General features: G+C 40.6%; 1 protein-coding gene across 2 annotated transcripts in view; it reads left to right on the forward strand.

Annotated features, from left to right (window-relative positions):
* Nucleotides 1-16042, forward strand: part of CSNK1G1 (casein kinase 1 gamma 1) — a 153410-nt gene that overhangs the window by 206 nt on the left and 137162 nt on the right. The window contains exon 1 of one of the 2 annotated variants that reach the window (XM_089907126.1): nucleotides 72-13014. The exons of the other annotated variant lie outside the window; for it this stretch is intronic. The gene's annotated coding sequence lies outside the window, so the exon portion shown is untranslated. Of the gene's footprint in view, nucleotides 1-71; nucleotides 13015-16042 lie in introns of those variants that run through there. 2 annotated transcript variants of the gene reach the window in all.

The following is a 16042-nucleotide window of genomic DNA, read 5'->3' on the forward strand; positions in this document are numbered from 1 at the left end:
CTCTCCGGCTTCGACGGGGTCCGGGAGGCTGGAGCTTGAGGATGTGTGTGTGTATCTGAGGGGTGGTGGGGGCCCCTTCTCCGGCTCGGGGAGGGGAGCGCGGAGATCCTGGGTGGGGCGCAGGCCGGCGTGTGTGCCCCTGGCGGGTTGCGGGGGTGGAAGGAAAGGGCTGGGGATGACGGCTGGCGGAGAGTTTCGGGTGGCCGTGTGGAGGTTGCGGAGGAGGCGCCCCCTCAGATGCAGAAGACTTCGGGCGGTGTGGACGGGGAGTTTGCCACCTGGAGGTTTAGCTCTGAAAGAGGGAGCATCCTCTAGGTCCAGAAGGAGAGCATGGACCCCGGCAGGGTGGATGGGGCAATCCCATACTTCCATTGCCTGCTTTTTCTGCCCACCCCTCTGGGACAGAGCCCGGCTTCGGGGATTGTGAGTCGGCTGGGCACCGTGGGGAGCCGCCCTTGGCAGAGCTAGGGCAGAAGAGTGGGTAAGGAGACCTCCCTCCTCCCAACTTCCTTGCGCTTCCCCCACTTCTTCCTTAACTGCTCTCTTGCCCCAGTGTCCCACAGGGGCGGTAGCCCCCTCCCCAAGTGGGTAGGCATCACAGCGTAAAAGAAAGAAGGTGGAACTGGGCTTGTGGCCCCAAATGATACTTCGAATGTTCGGAAAGTGCCAGATTGACATATTCAACCAAGTCTCCCAGCTGAATATTAAGTTTGGTCTAAATTATTTTAGAAAAGTGCAGTTCTGGAAACCAGCAAACTGTAAGCTGGTCTGGCATAGCCTTATTTGGTAGATATGCGTGTTTTTAAAAAATAGACTGGGGGAACCGTAAAGATACAGAGGTCTAGGCAAGACGTGTTGAGGCAAGCCTTTTCCAACATCTTTCTTACCTGCCAGTGAGCTTGACCTAGTTTAAATGAAGCACACAGATCCTCTTCATTTATATTTCAATCAGTGACTGAATTGTAGGTACTGTGTGGTTATCAATGTCTCAGAATAGTTGCGTGAACCTTCGGAGAGACAAGATTCCCTGCTTTTGAGCCTGCCTCATAATCTTTTAAGGAGATAATTGTGGTTAAGTGGAAGTATTGGTTTTGAGGTTAGGTAAATCTGGGATTGAACTGGGACTGCCACTGACTAGTTGTTGGCCTTGGGCAAGTCATGGAACCTACCATAGATTCAGTTTCTTCATAAGTAACACGAGTTAAAACTCTAATCAGTATTGTAAGGGGGGGGTAATATATCTAAATAACAGTCCATCTTAAATGGAAGCACCTTCCAGTTGAAAGATGAATTATTAATAATCTTAATCTTATGCAGTCAAGGTAGCCCAGTTTTGTGGAATGAGGTTTGAGATAGGAACAGAACTGGATAATATTCCAAAACATATATATACAACAGGATTTTCAGTAGCTTCTAGAAATTGATCATAAGTAGCATGAAATTCAGTTATCAGTAGTTTCTTAAAACTCTTAAAAATAAAGCAGAATATATGCATTAACTGAAATGACCAATAATGTTTCAAAGGTTTTTCTCAGATTTGTGATGTGTGTAGTATGGATTGGTAAGAAAAAAATTTAAAAAGTAATGTATATAAATCTTAATTAACATCACATGTCTGGAGAGAATTAAAATTGGGGCATAAAATAGAAGAAAGTAGTTATAATTTTAAGAATAAAATCACAAGTAGTATGACTCATCTTAATTAGATTTAAAATATTAGCAAAACTTACAGAATTCTTATATGTATAGTATTCTATAAAATAAATGCAAATGGAATGAATTTCTGCCTTTAAATCATTTGTGATGATAATATGGAAATATATCTCAGAAACATAAAGTCTTTTTTTGTTTTTTGGTCAGGTACCAGGCTAATCACTTTTTTTTTTTTTTTTTTTTTTTTTTGTGGTACGTGGGCCTCTCACTGCTGTGGCCTCTCCTGCCGCGGAGCACAGGCTCCGGACACGCAGGCCCAGCGGCCATGGCCCACGGGCCCAGCCGCTCCGCGGCATGTGGGATCCTCCCGCACTGGGGCACAAACCTGCGTCCCCTGCATCGGCAGGCGGACTCTCAACCACTGCGCCACCAGGGAAGCCCCACTTTTTAAAAAAATAAAATTAATTAATTAATTAATTAATTTATGGCTGCATTGGCTCTTCGTTGCTGTGCGCAGGCTTTCTCTAGTTGCAACGAGTGGGAGCTACTCTAGGTTGCCGTGCATGGGCTTCTCATTGAAGTGGCTTCTCTTGTTGTGGAGCACGGGCTCCAGGCATGCGGGCTTAAGTAGTTGCGGCACGTGGGCTCACTAGTTGTGGTGCACGGGCTTAGTTGATCCACAGCATGTGGAATCTTCCCGGAACAGCGATCGAACCCGTGTCCCCCGCATTGGCAGGCAGATTCCTAACCACTGTGCCACGGGGGAAGCCCACATCATTGAAGTCTTTATATTCATTTGTTTTGTAGATTTAAAACAATATAGTTATTTGTAACCTATTATATGCCAGATTTTCAGCTAACGTAGTTTGCTTTTTTTTTTTTGTAGTTTGCTTTTTGATGTAACTTGAAGTTAGTAATTTTTTTTTCTTTTTTTTGCGGGGGCCACACTGCGTGGCTTTAGGGATCTTAGTTCCCTGACCAGGGATCGAACCCGGGCCTCCGTAGTGAAAGTGCCACGTCTTAACTACAGGACAGCCAGGAAATTCCCAGTAATTTTTAATTATTATTTTTTTAATGTACTTTATACTCAAAAGATAAAAATCAAATAACTTCCTTTAGGGCTTCCCTGGTGGCGCAGTGGTTGGGAGTCCGCCTGCCGATGCAGGGGACGCGGGTTCGTGCCCCGGTCCGGGAAGATCTCACATGCCGCGGAGTGGCTGGGCCCATGAGCCATGGCCGCTGAGCCTGCGCGTCCGGAGCCTGTGCTCCGCAACGGGAGAGGCCACAATAGTGAGAGGCCCGCGTACCGCAAAAAAATAAAAAATAAAATAAAAAATAAAACTGTTCAGCTATGTTGCATGCTTCTTGAGGTAGAAATACTATTTTAAATTTTATCCACCACTGCAGCTACATAATCGGCACCGAATAAATATTGGTCAAATTGATAAATGGATGAATATATTTAAGATTATTAATAAGGTATCTAATTATGTTTTTACTACATGTTTTGTAAGGTTATTCAACGTTCTAAGTGGCTTTTCTGTACACTGTAAAGTCTTTAGTGTATATGTAAGCACTTAACTGCGTCTTCCTGGATCATTATTTTTCAGTATCTTTTGAATCTTAAAGTTGAGATGATATTATCTTGCTTTGGTAAAGCCATGAGAAGTTCCCATTTTTTTCCCTATCTTCTCATAACACTTTAATAAATAATTCATTTTGGTATAAGAGTTAGGATACTAGCTGGAAAAAGGTATATTTAAAATGTGGGCAATAATAGAGACTGTTACAGATAATGCTTTTCTCAGTGACCTTTTCCACTTAAAGTATGTGGCCATTCCACAGATCTTTGCAATTGTCAGTTATGGAATTTGCTGGTCAGGAAATCTAAAAATGACTAAACCTTCCTTTAATGTCTGTGTCTTGGATGATCTCAGAAAACTTTAGGAAAGATTGGGAAGGTTTGTATACCATACTAGAATATATAATGAACAAAGTACAGTTAACTTTATTGGTGCTGCCAAATCAGGAGTGAGTTTCTGTGGAAATGTTTAAAAAATACCAGGCAGTGCTTTCCTCAAACGAAATGAGTATTCTTCCAGAGCTTGTTTCTATTTTAGAGCTTATTTCTTTTTAGACTATGATTTGCTCTCTAATAAAGATAAATAATCATTGTATCCAGAAAAAAAGGCTGATATCATAGACAGATTTTATTACCACCAATCTTGATAGAAACTGCTTCAATGGCTTCAAATAAGTGGAAGTAGATTTTCATGAAAGAACTTAAGAATTTGTGGAACGATAGTTTTTCTCTATTGAACATCTAACTTGTCTCTGCTCATTTCTGCCTAATATAGAAACTTTGAGAAGCTGGGAAGAAAAAGAAAAAAGAATGAATTTACTTCAGAATTAGCATTTTATGTTTTGTAGGTTACTTATTTGGAGAGCTAAATTGGATTTTGACATTATTGGGACTGTGTTCAAGATGGACTCGGGGAAAAAAAATTAGAGAGATGCCATCTGCTTCAGATTCCTGTTCCCTCACCCCTTCATGTTTTGTGGCTTTGAATTTATCAGATTTTTTTTTTTTTTTACATAAAAACCCTCAGTAGATTTAGGTTATATAATTTCAGCTATACCGATGAACCTGTCACTAAAAGAACTTGCATTTTATATTGAATTACACAGAAGGATCACAGACATTGGTTAAAAGTAATTGTTATTTCAGACTATCTGAACATGAGATAGTTTCATACATCTTTGTCGTCATTTGCTTAATAAACCATTCTTGTCATTAGTGCTCACCACAGTCCACTTATTGGTAGAAGTTGCTAAAAAAATGGATTATGGAGATATAGAATAAATCCTTTTTTTCCTCTGGTATTACAACCAGAAGAGAAGTTTCTGTTGTTTTTTTTTTATTTACTGATGAATCCACTTAAACTTATTCTTTGAGTAGTGAGTTTTGCCTTACCTTATGCCAATTGCTATAGTTTTCATCTAAGTGATACCATACAGTTCATAGGGCACATACTTGTCACTTTTCAGTTTGAATCTTTAATACTCCTGAGCACAGGCTTTTGGATTTACTGAGCTGGAAAAGAATGTGTCTAGTTCAGGTTACAGTAGTCGGGCACTTAGCATGGACCAGAAAGACCCAGGCATCTTTGAAACTATAAAGTAAAAGTGGTATGATATCCCAGAAATTATCTGAAGGGAGAGTCTTCTGGATAGAAGAGAGCCATGTTGTGTCTGCAATAGGAATGTTCTGGTGATGTGGGAAAACAGATAAACTGCCCTTGTAGTCTGTTCCTTACCCAGAAGCTCCAAGTAGGCAGTGTAGTTATGGCAGGGCCTGGGGTGTCAGGGATGGGAATTGTTCTTCATTAATTGCTCACCCATCATTATGGAGGCATAGACATATTGGGGAAAGGGGAATTCTCTTGGATTTTGTCTTGGCCAGAGAAGCTGAGTGAACAGGTAGCCATTGCCCTGGCTGTCAAAGAGAACTTGGTGTGACACCTCTGGGTGCTGGGTAAGCCTATCAAAATGCTGCAGTTTGGTGTCTCCATCAAAATGTCACATAAATTTTCTAAGAAACAACAGCATTGGACCACATTGGTTTCTGTAGTTTTCACTTTCTAATTCTTTAACCTAGAAGAAGAGGCATTGAGGACTTTTGGGCTTCTGAATGAGAGTATCACACATTACATCCATCTTGATAGATTTATAAATACACTTTAAATTGTCTGTTGGCATCAGTGAATGATGTGAAAATGTTTTAAGTTGTGTATGTGCGTGCGTGTGTGTGCGCGCGTGCTTGAGTGTCCATGATGATTACCAAATTTCAGTTTTTCAGGCTAAATTGCTAACCATAACTGTGGTGAAGCAGTTTCCCAGCTGGATTTCTTCTCTCTTTCCTAGAGGTCACTCTCTGATGTATGTGCTAGTGAGCAGAGATATGACCAAGCCAATAAAAAGGCAAGGAGACTAAAGTTAATTTCTTTTCAGGAATTCCCTGGCAATCCAGTGGTTAGGACTTGGCATTTTCATGCTTTCACTGTGGGGGCCCGGGTTCAATCTCTGGTTGGGGAATATCCTGCAAACCGCACCGCGTGGCCAAAAAAAAAAAGAAAAAGTTAATTTCTTTTCATTTAAATTTATTTAAATGCTTATTCAAATTTGATTTTATTAGTTTTTTTTTTTTCAACTTTGCTAGGATTTCTGTAGTTTAAAGTAGCAATAGGTACTCTTTGAGATTGTGGGTGCCCAACTTTTTAAAAAAAAATTAAGACTATTTTTTTGAACAGTTTTAGATTTACAAAAAAATTGAGCAGGTAGAGAGTTTTATCTCTCTTCATATCCACTTAATTCCCAACCAGTTCCCCCCCATTTTCTCCCATTTTTAAAAAACATTTATTTATTTATTTTTGGCTGGGTTGGGTCTTCCTTGCTGTGTGTGGGCTTTCTGTAGTTGTGGCCAGTGAGGGCTACTCTTCGTTGTGGTGCGCAGGCTTCTCCCTGCAGTGGCTTCTCTTCTTGTGGAGCACAGGCCCTAGAGTGCGTGGGCTTTAGTAGCTGTGGCATGTGGGCTCAGTAGTTGTGGCTCGCGGGCTCTAGAGCGCAGGCTCAGTAGTTGTGGCACATGGGTTAGTTGCTCTGCAGCATGTGGGATCTTGTGGACCAGGGCTCGAACCCGTGCCTCCTGCATTGGCAGGCGGATTCTTAACCACTGCGCCACCAGGGAAGTCCCTCCCCCATTATTAACATCTTGCATTAGTGTGCTATGTTAGTTACGATTAATGAACCAATATTGATACATTATTATTATTCATAGTTTTCATTAGGTTCACGCTTTGTGTTGGACGGTTCTGTGGGTTATAACAAATGTATAATAACATGTACCCACCATTACAGTTTCATACAGAATAGTTTTACCACCTGAAAAAAATCCCATTTTACCTATTCATCCCTCCTCTTTTTCCTCCAGAATTCCTGACAAACACTGACCTTTTTACTGTCTCTATAGTTTGCCTTTTCCAAAATTACATACAATTGGAATCATATAGTATGTAGCTTTTTAAAAAATAATTAATTAGTTTTTGGCTGTGTTGGATTTTCGTTGCTGCACATTTCTCTAGTTGCAGAGAGCGGGGGCTACTCTTCGTTGTGGTGTGTGGGCTTCTCATTGCAGTGGCTTCTCTTGTGGCAGAGCATGGGCTCCAGGCACAGGCTTCAGTAGTTGTGGCACGTGGGTTTAGCAGCTGTGGCTCGCAGGCTCTAGAGCACAGGCTCAGTAGTTGTGGCACATGGGCTTAGTTAGTTGCTCTGCGGCATGTGGGATCTTCATGGACCAGGCCTCGAACCCATGTCCCCTGCGTTGACAGGCAGATTCTTAACCACTGTGCCACCAGGGAAGTCTGTATGTAGGTTTTTTGTTTGTTTGTTTGTTTTTGGCTGCGTTGGGTCTTCGTTGCGACGCGCGGGCTTCTTATTGCACTGGCTTCTCTTGTTGCAGTGCTCGGGCTTCAGTGGTTGCGGCACGCGGGCTTAGTTGCTCTGTGGCATGTGGGATCTTTCTGGACCAGGGATCGAACCCGTGTCCCTTGCGTTGGCAGGCGGATTCCTAACCACTGCGCCACCAGGGAAGTCCCTGTAGCTTTGTTTTAGATTGGTTTCTTTTACTTAGTAATATGCATTTAAGGTTCCTCCATGTCTCATTGTGGCTTGATAGCTCCTGTCCTTTTTGTTCTTTTTTTTGAATTTTATTTATTTTTTATACAGCAGGTTCTTATTAGTTATTTACTTTATACATATTAGTGTATATATGTCAATCCTAGTCTCCCAATTCATACCACCACCTCCCCCTCCCCCTGCCACTTTCCCCCGTTGGTGTCCATACGTTTGTTCTCTACATCTGTGTCTCTATTTCTGTCCTTCAAACCAGTTCATCTGTACCATTTTTCTAGGTTCCACATATACACGTTAATAAACGATATTTGTTTTTCTCTTTCTGACTAACTTCACTCTATGACAGTCTCTAGATTCATCCACGTCTCTACAAATGACCCAATTTCATTCCTTTTTATGGCTGAGTAATATTCCATTGTATATATGTACCACATCTTCTTTATCCATTTGTCTGTCGATGGGCATTTAGGTTGCTTCCATGACCTGGCTATTGTAAATAGTGCTACAGTAAACATTGGAGTGCATGTGTCTCTTTGAATTATGTTTTTCTCTGGGTATATGCCCAGTAGTGGGATTGCTGGGTCATATGGTAATTCTATTATTAGTTTTTTAAGGAACCTCCATACTGTTCTCCATAGTGCTGTATCAATTTACAGTCCCACCAACAGTGCAAGAGGGTTCCCTTTTCTCCACACCCTCTCCAGCATTTGTTGTTTGTAGATTTTCTGATGATGCCCATTCTAACTGGTGTGAGGTGATACCTCATTGTAGTTTTGATTTGCATTTCTCTAATATTGAGCAGCTTTTCATGTGCTTCCTCTCCTTCTGTATGTCTTCTTTGGAGAAATGTCTATTTAGGTCTTCTGCCCATTTTTGGATTGGGTTGTTTGTTTTTTTAATATTGAGCTGCATGAGCTGTTTATATATTTTGGAGATTAAACCTGTGTCTGTTGATTTGTTTGCAAATATTTTCTCCCATTCTGAGGGTTGTCTTTTCATCTTGTTTGTAGTTTCCTTTGCTTTGCAAAAGCTTTTAAGTTTCATTAGGTCCCATTTGTTTATTTTTGGTTTTACTTCCATTACTCTAGGAGGTGGGTCAAAAAAGATCTTGCTGTGATTTGTGTCAAAGAGTGTTCTTCCTATGTTTTCCTCTAAGAGTTTTATAGTGTCCAGTCTTACATTTAGGTCTCTAATCCATTTTGAGTTTATTTTTGTGTATGGTGTTAGGGCGTGTTCTAATTTCATTCTTTTACATGTAGCTGTCCATTTTTCCCAGCACTGCTTATTGAAGAGACTGTCTTTTCTCCATTGTATATCCTTGCCTCCTTTGTCATAGATTAGTTGACCATAGCTGCGTGGGTTTATCTCTGGGCTTTCTATCCTGTTCCATTGATCTGTATTTCTGTTTTTGTGCCAGTACCATATTGTCTTGATTACTATAGCTTTGTAGTATAGTCTGAAGTCAGGGAGTCTGATTCCTCCAGCTCCATTTTTTTTCCTCAAGACTGCTTTGGCTATTCGGGGTCTTTTGTTTCTCCATACAGATTTTAAGATTTTTTATTCTAGTTCTGCAAAAATGCCACTGGTAGTTTGATAGGGGTTGCATTGAATCTGTAGATTGCTTTGGGTAGTATAGTCATTTTCACAATATTGATTCTTCCAATCCAAAAACATGGTATATTTCTCCATCTGTTTGTGCCATCTTTGATTTCTTTCATCAGTGTCTTATAGTTTTCTGAGTACAGGTCTTTTACCTCCTTAGGTAGGTTTATTCCTAGGTATTTTATTCTTTTTGTTGCAGTGGTGAATAGGATTGCTTGCTTAATTTCTCTTTCTGATCTTTCGTTGTTAGTATATAGGAATGCCAGAGATTTCTGTGCATTAATTCTGTATCCTGCAACTTTACCAAATTCATTGATTAGCTCTAGTAATTTTCTGGTGGCATCTTTAGGATTCTCTATGTATAGTATCATGTCTTCTGCAAACAGTGACAGTTTTACTTTTTCTTTTCCAATTTGTATTCCTTTTATTTCTTTTTCATCTCTGATTGTCGTGGCTAGGACTTCCAAAACTGTTGAATAATAGTGGCGAGAGTTGACATCCTTGTCTTGGTCCTGGTCTCAGAGGAAATGCTTTCAGTTTTTCACCATTGAGAATGATGTTTGCTGTGGGCTTGTCATATATGGCCTTTATTATTTTGAGGTAGGTTCCCTCTATGCGCACTTTCTGGAGAGTTTTTATCATAAATGGGTGTTGAATTTTGTCAAAAGCCTTTTCTGCATCTACTGAGATGATCATATGGTTTTTCTCCTTCAATTTGTTAATATGGTGTATCACATTGATTGATTTGCGTATACTGAAGAATCCTTGCATCCCTGGGATAAATCCACTTGATCATGCTGTATGATCCTTTTAATGTGTTGTTGGATTCTGTTTGCTAGTATTGTTTTATTTTATTTTTTTTGCGGTACGCAGGCCTCTCACTGTTGTGGCCTCTCCCGTTGCGGAGCACAGGCTCCGGATGCGCAGGCTCAGCGGCCATGGCTCACGGGCCCAGCCACTCTGTGGCATGTGGGATCTTCCCGGACTGGCGCATGATCCCGTGTCCCCTGCATCGTCAGGCGGACTCTCAACCACTGCGCCACGAGGGAAGCCCTTGCTAGTATTTTGTTGAGGATTTTTGCATCTGTATTCATCAGTGATATTGGTCTGTAATTTTCTTTTTTTGTAGTATCTTTGTCTGGTTTTGGTACCTGGGTGATGGTGGCCTCATAGAATGAGTTTAGGAGTGTTCCTTCCTCTACAATTTTTTGGAAGACTTTGAGAAGGATGGGTGTTAGCTCTTCTCTAAATGTTTGATAGAATTCACCTGTGAAGACATCTGGTCCTGGACTTTGGTTTGTTGGAAGATTTTTAATCACAGTTTCTATTTCATTACTTGTGATTGGTCTGTTCCTATTTTCTATTTCTTCCTCATTCAGGCTTGGAAGTTTATACCTTTTTATGAATTTGTCCATTTCTTCCAGGTTGTCCATTTTATTGGCATAAAGTTGCTTGTAGTAGTCTCTTAGGATGCTTTGTATTTCCGTGGTGTCCGTTGTGACTTCTTTTTCATTTCTAATTTTATTGATTTGAGTCCTTTCCCTCTTTTTCTTGATGAGTCTGGCTAAAGGTTTATCAATTTTTTTTTATCTTCTCAAAGAACCAGCTTTTAGTTTTATTTATCTTTGCTATTGTTTTCTTTGTTTCTATTTCATTTATTTTGCTCTGATTTTTATGATTTCTTTCCTTCTACTAATTTTGGGTTTTGTTTCTTCTTCTTTCTCTAGTTCCTTTAGGTGTAAGTTTAGATGGTTTATTTGAGATTTTTCTTGTTTCTTGAGGTAGGCTTGTATTGCTATAAACTTCCCTCTTAGAACTGCTTTTGCTGCATCCCATAGGTTTTGGATCATTGTGTTTTCATTGTCTCTAGGTATTTTCTGATTTGCTATTTGATATATTCAGTGATGTCTTGGTTATTTAGTAACATATTGTTTAGTCTCCATGTGTTTGTGTTTTTTACGTTTTTTTCCCTGTAATTGATTTCTAATCTCATAGCGCTGTGGTCAGAAAAGATGCTTAATATGATTTCAATTTTCTTAAATTTACCAAGGCCTGGTTTGTGATCCAAGATGTGATCTATCCTGGAGAATGCTCCATGTGCACTTGAGAAGAAAGTGTAATCTGCTGTTTTTGGATGGAATGTCCAATAAATACCAGTTAAATCTGTCTGGTCTATTGTGTCATTTAAAGCTTGTGTTTCCTTATTTTCTGTTTGGATGATTTGTCCATTGGTGTAAGTGAGGTGTTAAGGTCCCACACTATTATTGTGTTACTGTTGATTTTCTCTTTTATAGCTGTTAGCAGTTGCCTTATATGTTGAGATGCTCCTGTGTTGGGTGCATATATATTTATAATTGTTATACCTTCTTCTTGGATTGATCACTTGATCATTATGTAGTCTCCCTCCTTATCTCTTGTAACAGTCTTTATTTTAAAGTCTATTTTATCTGATATGAGTATTGCTACTCCAGCTTTCTTTTGATTTCCTTTTGCATGGAATATCTTTTTCCATCCCCTCACTTTCAGTCTGTATGTGTCCCTAGGTCTGAAGTGGGTCTCTTGTAGACAGCATTTATATGGGTCTTGTTTTTGTATCCATTCAGCAAGCCTGTGTCTTTTGGTTGGAGCATTTAATCCATTCACGTTTAAGGTAATTATCGATATGTATGTTCCTAGTACCATTTTCTTAATTGTTATGGGTTTGTTATTGTAGGTCTTTTCCTTCTCTTGTGTTTCCCACTTAGAGAAGTTCCTTTAGCATTTGTTGTAGAGCTGGTTTGGTGGTGCTGAATTCTCTTAACTTTTGCTTGTCTGTAAAGCTTCTGATTTCTCCCTCAAATCTGAATGAGATCCTTGCTGGGTAGAGTAATGTTGGTTGTAGGTTCTTCCCTTTCATCACTTTAAATATATCGTGCCACTCCCTTCTGGCTTGTAGAGTTTCTGCTGAGAAATCAGCTGTTAACCTTATGGGAGTTCCCTTATGTTATTTGCCGTTTTTCCTTTGTTGCTTTCAGTAATTTTTCTTTGTCTTTAATTTTTGTTAGTTTGATCACTATGTGTCTCAGTGTGTTTCTCCTTGGGTTTCTCCTGCTTGGGACTCTCTGTGCTTCCTGGACTTGGGTGGCTATTTCCTTTCCCATGTTAGGGAAGTTTTCAACTATAATCTCTTCAGGTATTTTCTCAGGTCCTTTCTCTCTCTCTTCTCCTTCTGGGACACTTATAATGCGAGTGTTGTTGCACTTAATGTTGTCCCAGAGGTCTCTTAGGCTGTCTTCATTTCTTTTCATTCTTTTTTCTTTATTCTGTTCCACAGCAGTGAATTCCACCATTCTGTCTTCCAGGTCACATATCCGTTCTTCTGCCTCAGTTATTCTGCTGTTGATTCCTTGTAGTGTATTTTTCTTTTCAGTGATTGCATTGTTCATCTCTCTTTGTTCTTTAATTCTTCTAGGTGTTTATTCTATAATTCTTCTAGGTGTTTGTTAAACGTTTCTTGCATCTTCTCGATCTTTGCCTCCATTCGTTTTCCGAGGTTCTGCATCATCTTCACTATAGTTATTCTGAATTCTTTTTCTGGAAGGTTGCCTATCTGCACTTCATTTAGTTGTTTTTCTTGGGTTTTATCTTGTTCCTTCATGTGATACAAAGTCCTCTGCCTTTTCATCTTGTGTATCTTTCTGTGAATGGGGTTTTCCTTCCACAGGCTGCAGAATTGTAGTTCTTCTTGCTTCTGCTGTCTACCCTCTGGTGGATGAGGCTATCTAAGAGGCTTGTGCAAGCTTCCTGTTGGGAGGGACTGGTGGGTAGAACTGGGTGTTGCTCTGGAGGGCAGAGCTCAGTAAAACTTTTATCTGCTTGTCTGCTGATGGGTGAGGCTGGGTTCCCTTCCTGTTGGTTGTTTGGCCTGAGGCGACCCAACACTGGAGTCTACCTGGCTCTTTGGTGTGGCTAATGGTGCACTCTAGGAGGGCTCCCGCCAAGGAGTACTTCCCAGAACTTCTGCTGCCAGTGTCCTTGTCCCCATGGTGAGCCACAGCCACTGCCTGCCTCTGCCTCCAATACTAGCAGGTAGGTCTGGTTCAGTCTTCTATGGGGTCACTGCTCCTTCCCCTCGGTCCCGCTGCACACACTTCTTTGTGTGTGCCCTACAAGAGTGGAGCCTATGTTTTCCCCAGTCCTGTCAAAATCCTGCAGTCAAATCCCACTAGCCTTCAAAGTCTGATTCTCTAGGAATTCCTCCTCTCGTTGCTGGAACCCCAGGTTGGGAAGCCTGACGTGGGGCTCAAAACCTTCACTCCAGTGGACTTCTGTGGACTTCTGTGGTATAAGTGTTCTCCAGTTTGTGAGTCTCCCACCCAGTAGTTATGGAATTTGATTTTATTGTGATTGTGCCCCTCCTACCATCTCATTATGGCTTCTCCTTTGTCTTTGGATGAGGGGTATCTTTTTTGGTGAGTTCCAGTGTCTTCCTGTCGATGATTGTTCAGCAGTTAGTTGTGACTCCGGTGTTCTCTCAAGAGGGAGTGAGTGCATGTCCTTCTACTCCGCCATCTTGAACCAGTCTCCTAGCTTCTGTCCGTTTATTGCTGAATAATTTTGTATTATATGGATGTAACAGTTTGTTTATCCCTTCAACTATAGAAGGACATCTTAGTTGCTTCCATTTTTTTGGGGGGGTGGCATGTGCAGGGTTTTGTGTGTACGTAAGCTTTCAGCTCCTTTGGGTAAAGAACAAGTGTGATTGCTGGGTTGTATGATAAGACTATGTTTAATTTTGTAGGAAACTGTGAAACTGTCTTTCGGAGTGGTTATATGCATTCCCATCACCAATGAATGAGTGTTCCTGTTGCTCTGAGTACTTGCTAGAATTTGATATCGTCAGTTTTTTGTACTTGAGCCTTTCTAATAGGTGTTTTAATTTGTAATTTCCTAATGACATACAGTGTTGAACTGCCTTTTTTTTTTTTTCGCGGTACGCGGGTCTCTCACTGTTGTGGCCTCTCCCATTGCGGAGCACAGGCTCCGGACGCGCAGGCTCAGTGGCCATGGCTCACGGGCCTAGCCGCTCCGCAGCATGTGGGATCCTCCCGGACCAGGGCACGAACCCGTGTCCCCTGCATCAGCAGGCGGATTCTCAACCACTGCGCCACCAGGGAAGCCCCTGAACTGCCTTTTTATATGCTTGTTTGCCATCTATGTATATTCTTTGGTGAGATGCCTGTTCAGCTCTTTTTGCCCATTGTTAAATTGTTTCTTATTGTTGGGTTTTAAGTGTTCATTGTATATTTTGTATAGGAATCCTTTATCAGTTATATTTTTGGCAAATATTTTTTTCCAATCTGTGGCTTGTCTTTTTATTCTCTTAGCAGTGTCTTTAATAGTATGAAAGTTTTTAGTTTTAATAAAGTCCAGCTTTACAAGTTTTTCTTTCATTGAGCATGCTTTTGGTGTTGTATCTATAAACTCATTGCCAAACCCAAGGGCACATAGATTTTCCCCTATGCTGTCTTTGAGAGTTTATATAGTTTTGCATTTTACACTGAGTTGTAAGATCCATTTGAGTTTTTGTAGAAGGTTTAAGGACTGTGTCTATATTCATATTATTGCACAAGGATGTCCAGTTGTTCTGTTTTTCTTTTAATTTTATTTATTTATTATTCATTTTTGGCTGCATTGGGTCTTTGTTGCTGCGCATGGGCTTTCTCTTTGTGGTGAGGGGGGGCTACTCTTTGTTGCAGTGCATGGGCTTCTCATTGCGGTGGCTTCTCCTGTTGCTGAGCATGGGCTCTAGGCCTGCGGGGTCACTAGTTGCAGCTTGCGAGCTCTTGAGCGCAGGCTCAGTAGTTGTGGTGCATGGGCTTAGTTACTCCACAGTATGTGGGATCTTCCCAGACCAGGGATCAAACCCGTGTCCCCTGCCAAAGGGGATTCTTAACCACTGCACCACCAGGGAAGTCCCTGTCCAGTTGTTTTATTAAGATGTTTTCTATTCTAAAAATGTTAATGTGGTATTTTTTAAACGACTTTACTTTTTAGAGCAGTTTTAGGTTCACAGTAAAACTAAGAGTAAGGTACAGAGATTTCCCATATGTGTTCCCACAAATGCATAGCCTCCCCCATTATCAATATCCCCTACCCAAGTGGTACATTTGTTATAATTGATGAACCTACATGGATAAATCATAATTTCCCAAAGTCTGTAGTTTAATTTAGGGTTCATTCTTTGTTCTGTACTTACTATGGGTTTGGAAAAATGTACAGTAACAATTATTCATCCTTTTAATATACAGAGTATTTTCTTTTTTTTTTACATCTTTATTGGAGTATAATTGCTTTACAATGGTGTGTTAGTTTCTGCTTTATAACAAAGTGAATCAGTTATACATATACATATGTTCCCATATCTCTTCCCTCTTGCGTCTCCCTCCCTCCCACCCTCCCTATTCCACCCCTCTAGGTGGTCACAAAGCACCGAGTTGATCTCCCTGTGCTATGCGGCTGCTTCCCACTAGCTATCTATTTTACGTTTGGTAGTGTATATATGTCCATGCCACTCTCTCACTTTGTCACAGCTTACCCTTCCCCCTCCCCATATCCTCAAGTACATTCTCTAGTAGGTCTCTGTCTTTATTCCTGTCTTACCCCTAGGTTCTTCATGAAGGTGGGCTTTCTATCCTGTTCCATTGATCTATATTTCTGTTTTTGTGCCAGTACCATACTGTCTTGATTACTATAGCTTTGTAGTGTAGCCTGAAGTCAGGAAGCCTGATTCTTCCAGCTTCATTTTTCGTTCTCAAGATTGCTTTGGCTATTCGGGGTCTTTTGTGTTTCCATACAAATTGTGAAGTTTTTTGTTCTAGTTCTGTGAAAAATGCCAGTGGTAGTTTGATAGGGATTGCATTGAATCTGTAGATTGCCTTGGGTAGTAGAGTCGTTTTCACAGTGTTGATTCTTCCAATCCAAGAACATGGTATATCTCTCCATCTATTTGTATCATCTTTAATTTCTTTCATCAGTGTCTTATAATTTTCTGCATACAGGTCTTTTGTCTCCTTAGGTAGGTTTATTCCTAGATATTTTATTCTTTTTGTTGCAA

This window comes from Delphinapterus leucas, chromosome 2 (genome assembly GCF_059928025.1).
Source record: "Delphinapterus leucas isolate spDelLeu-1000000601 "Yukka" chromosome 2, BTC_Dleu_Yukka2, whole genome shotgun sequence".
NCBI lineage: Eukaryota > Metazoa > Chordata > Mammalia > Artiodactyla > Monodontidae > Delphinapterus > Delphinapterus leucas.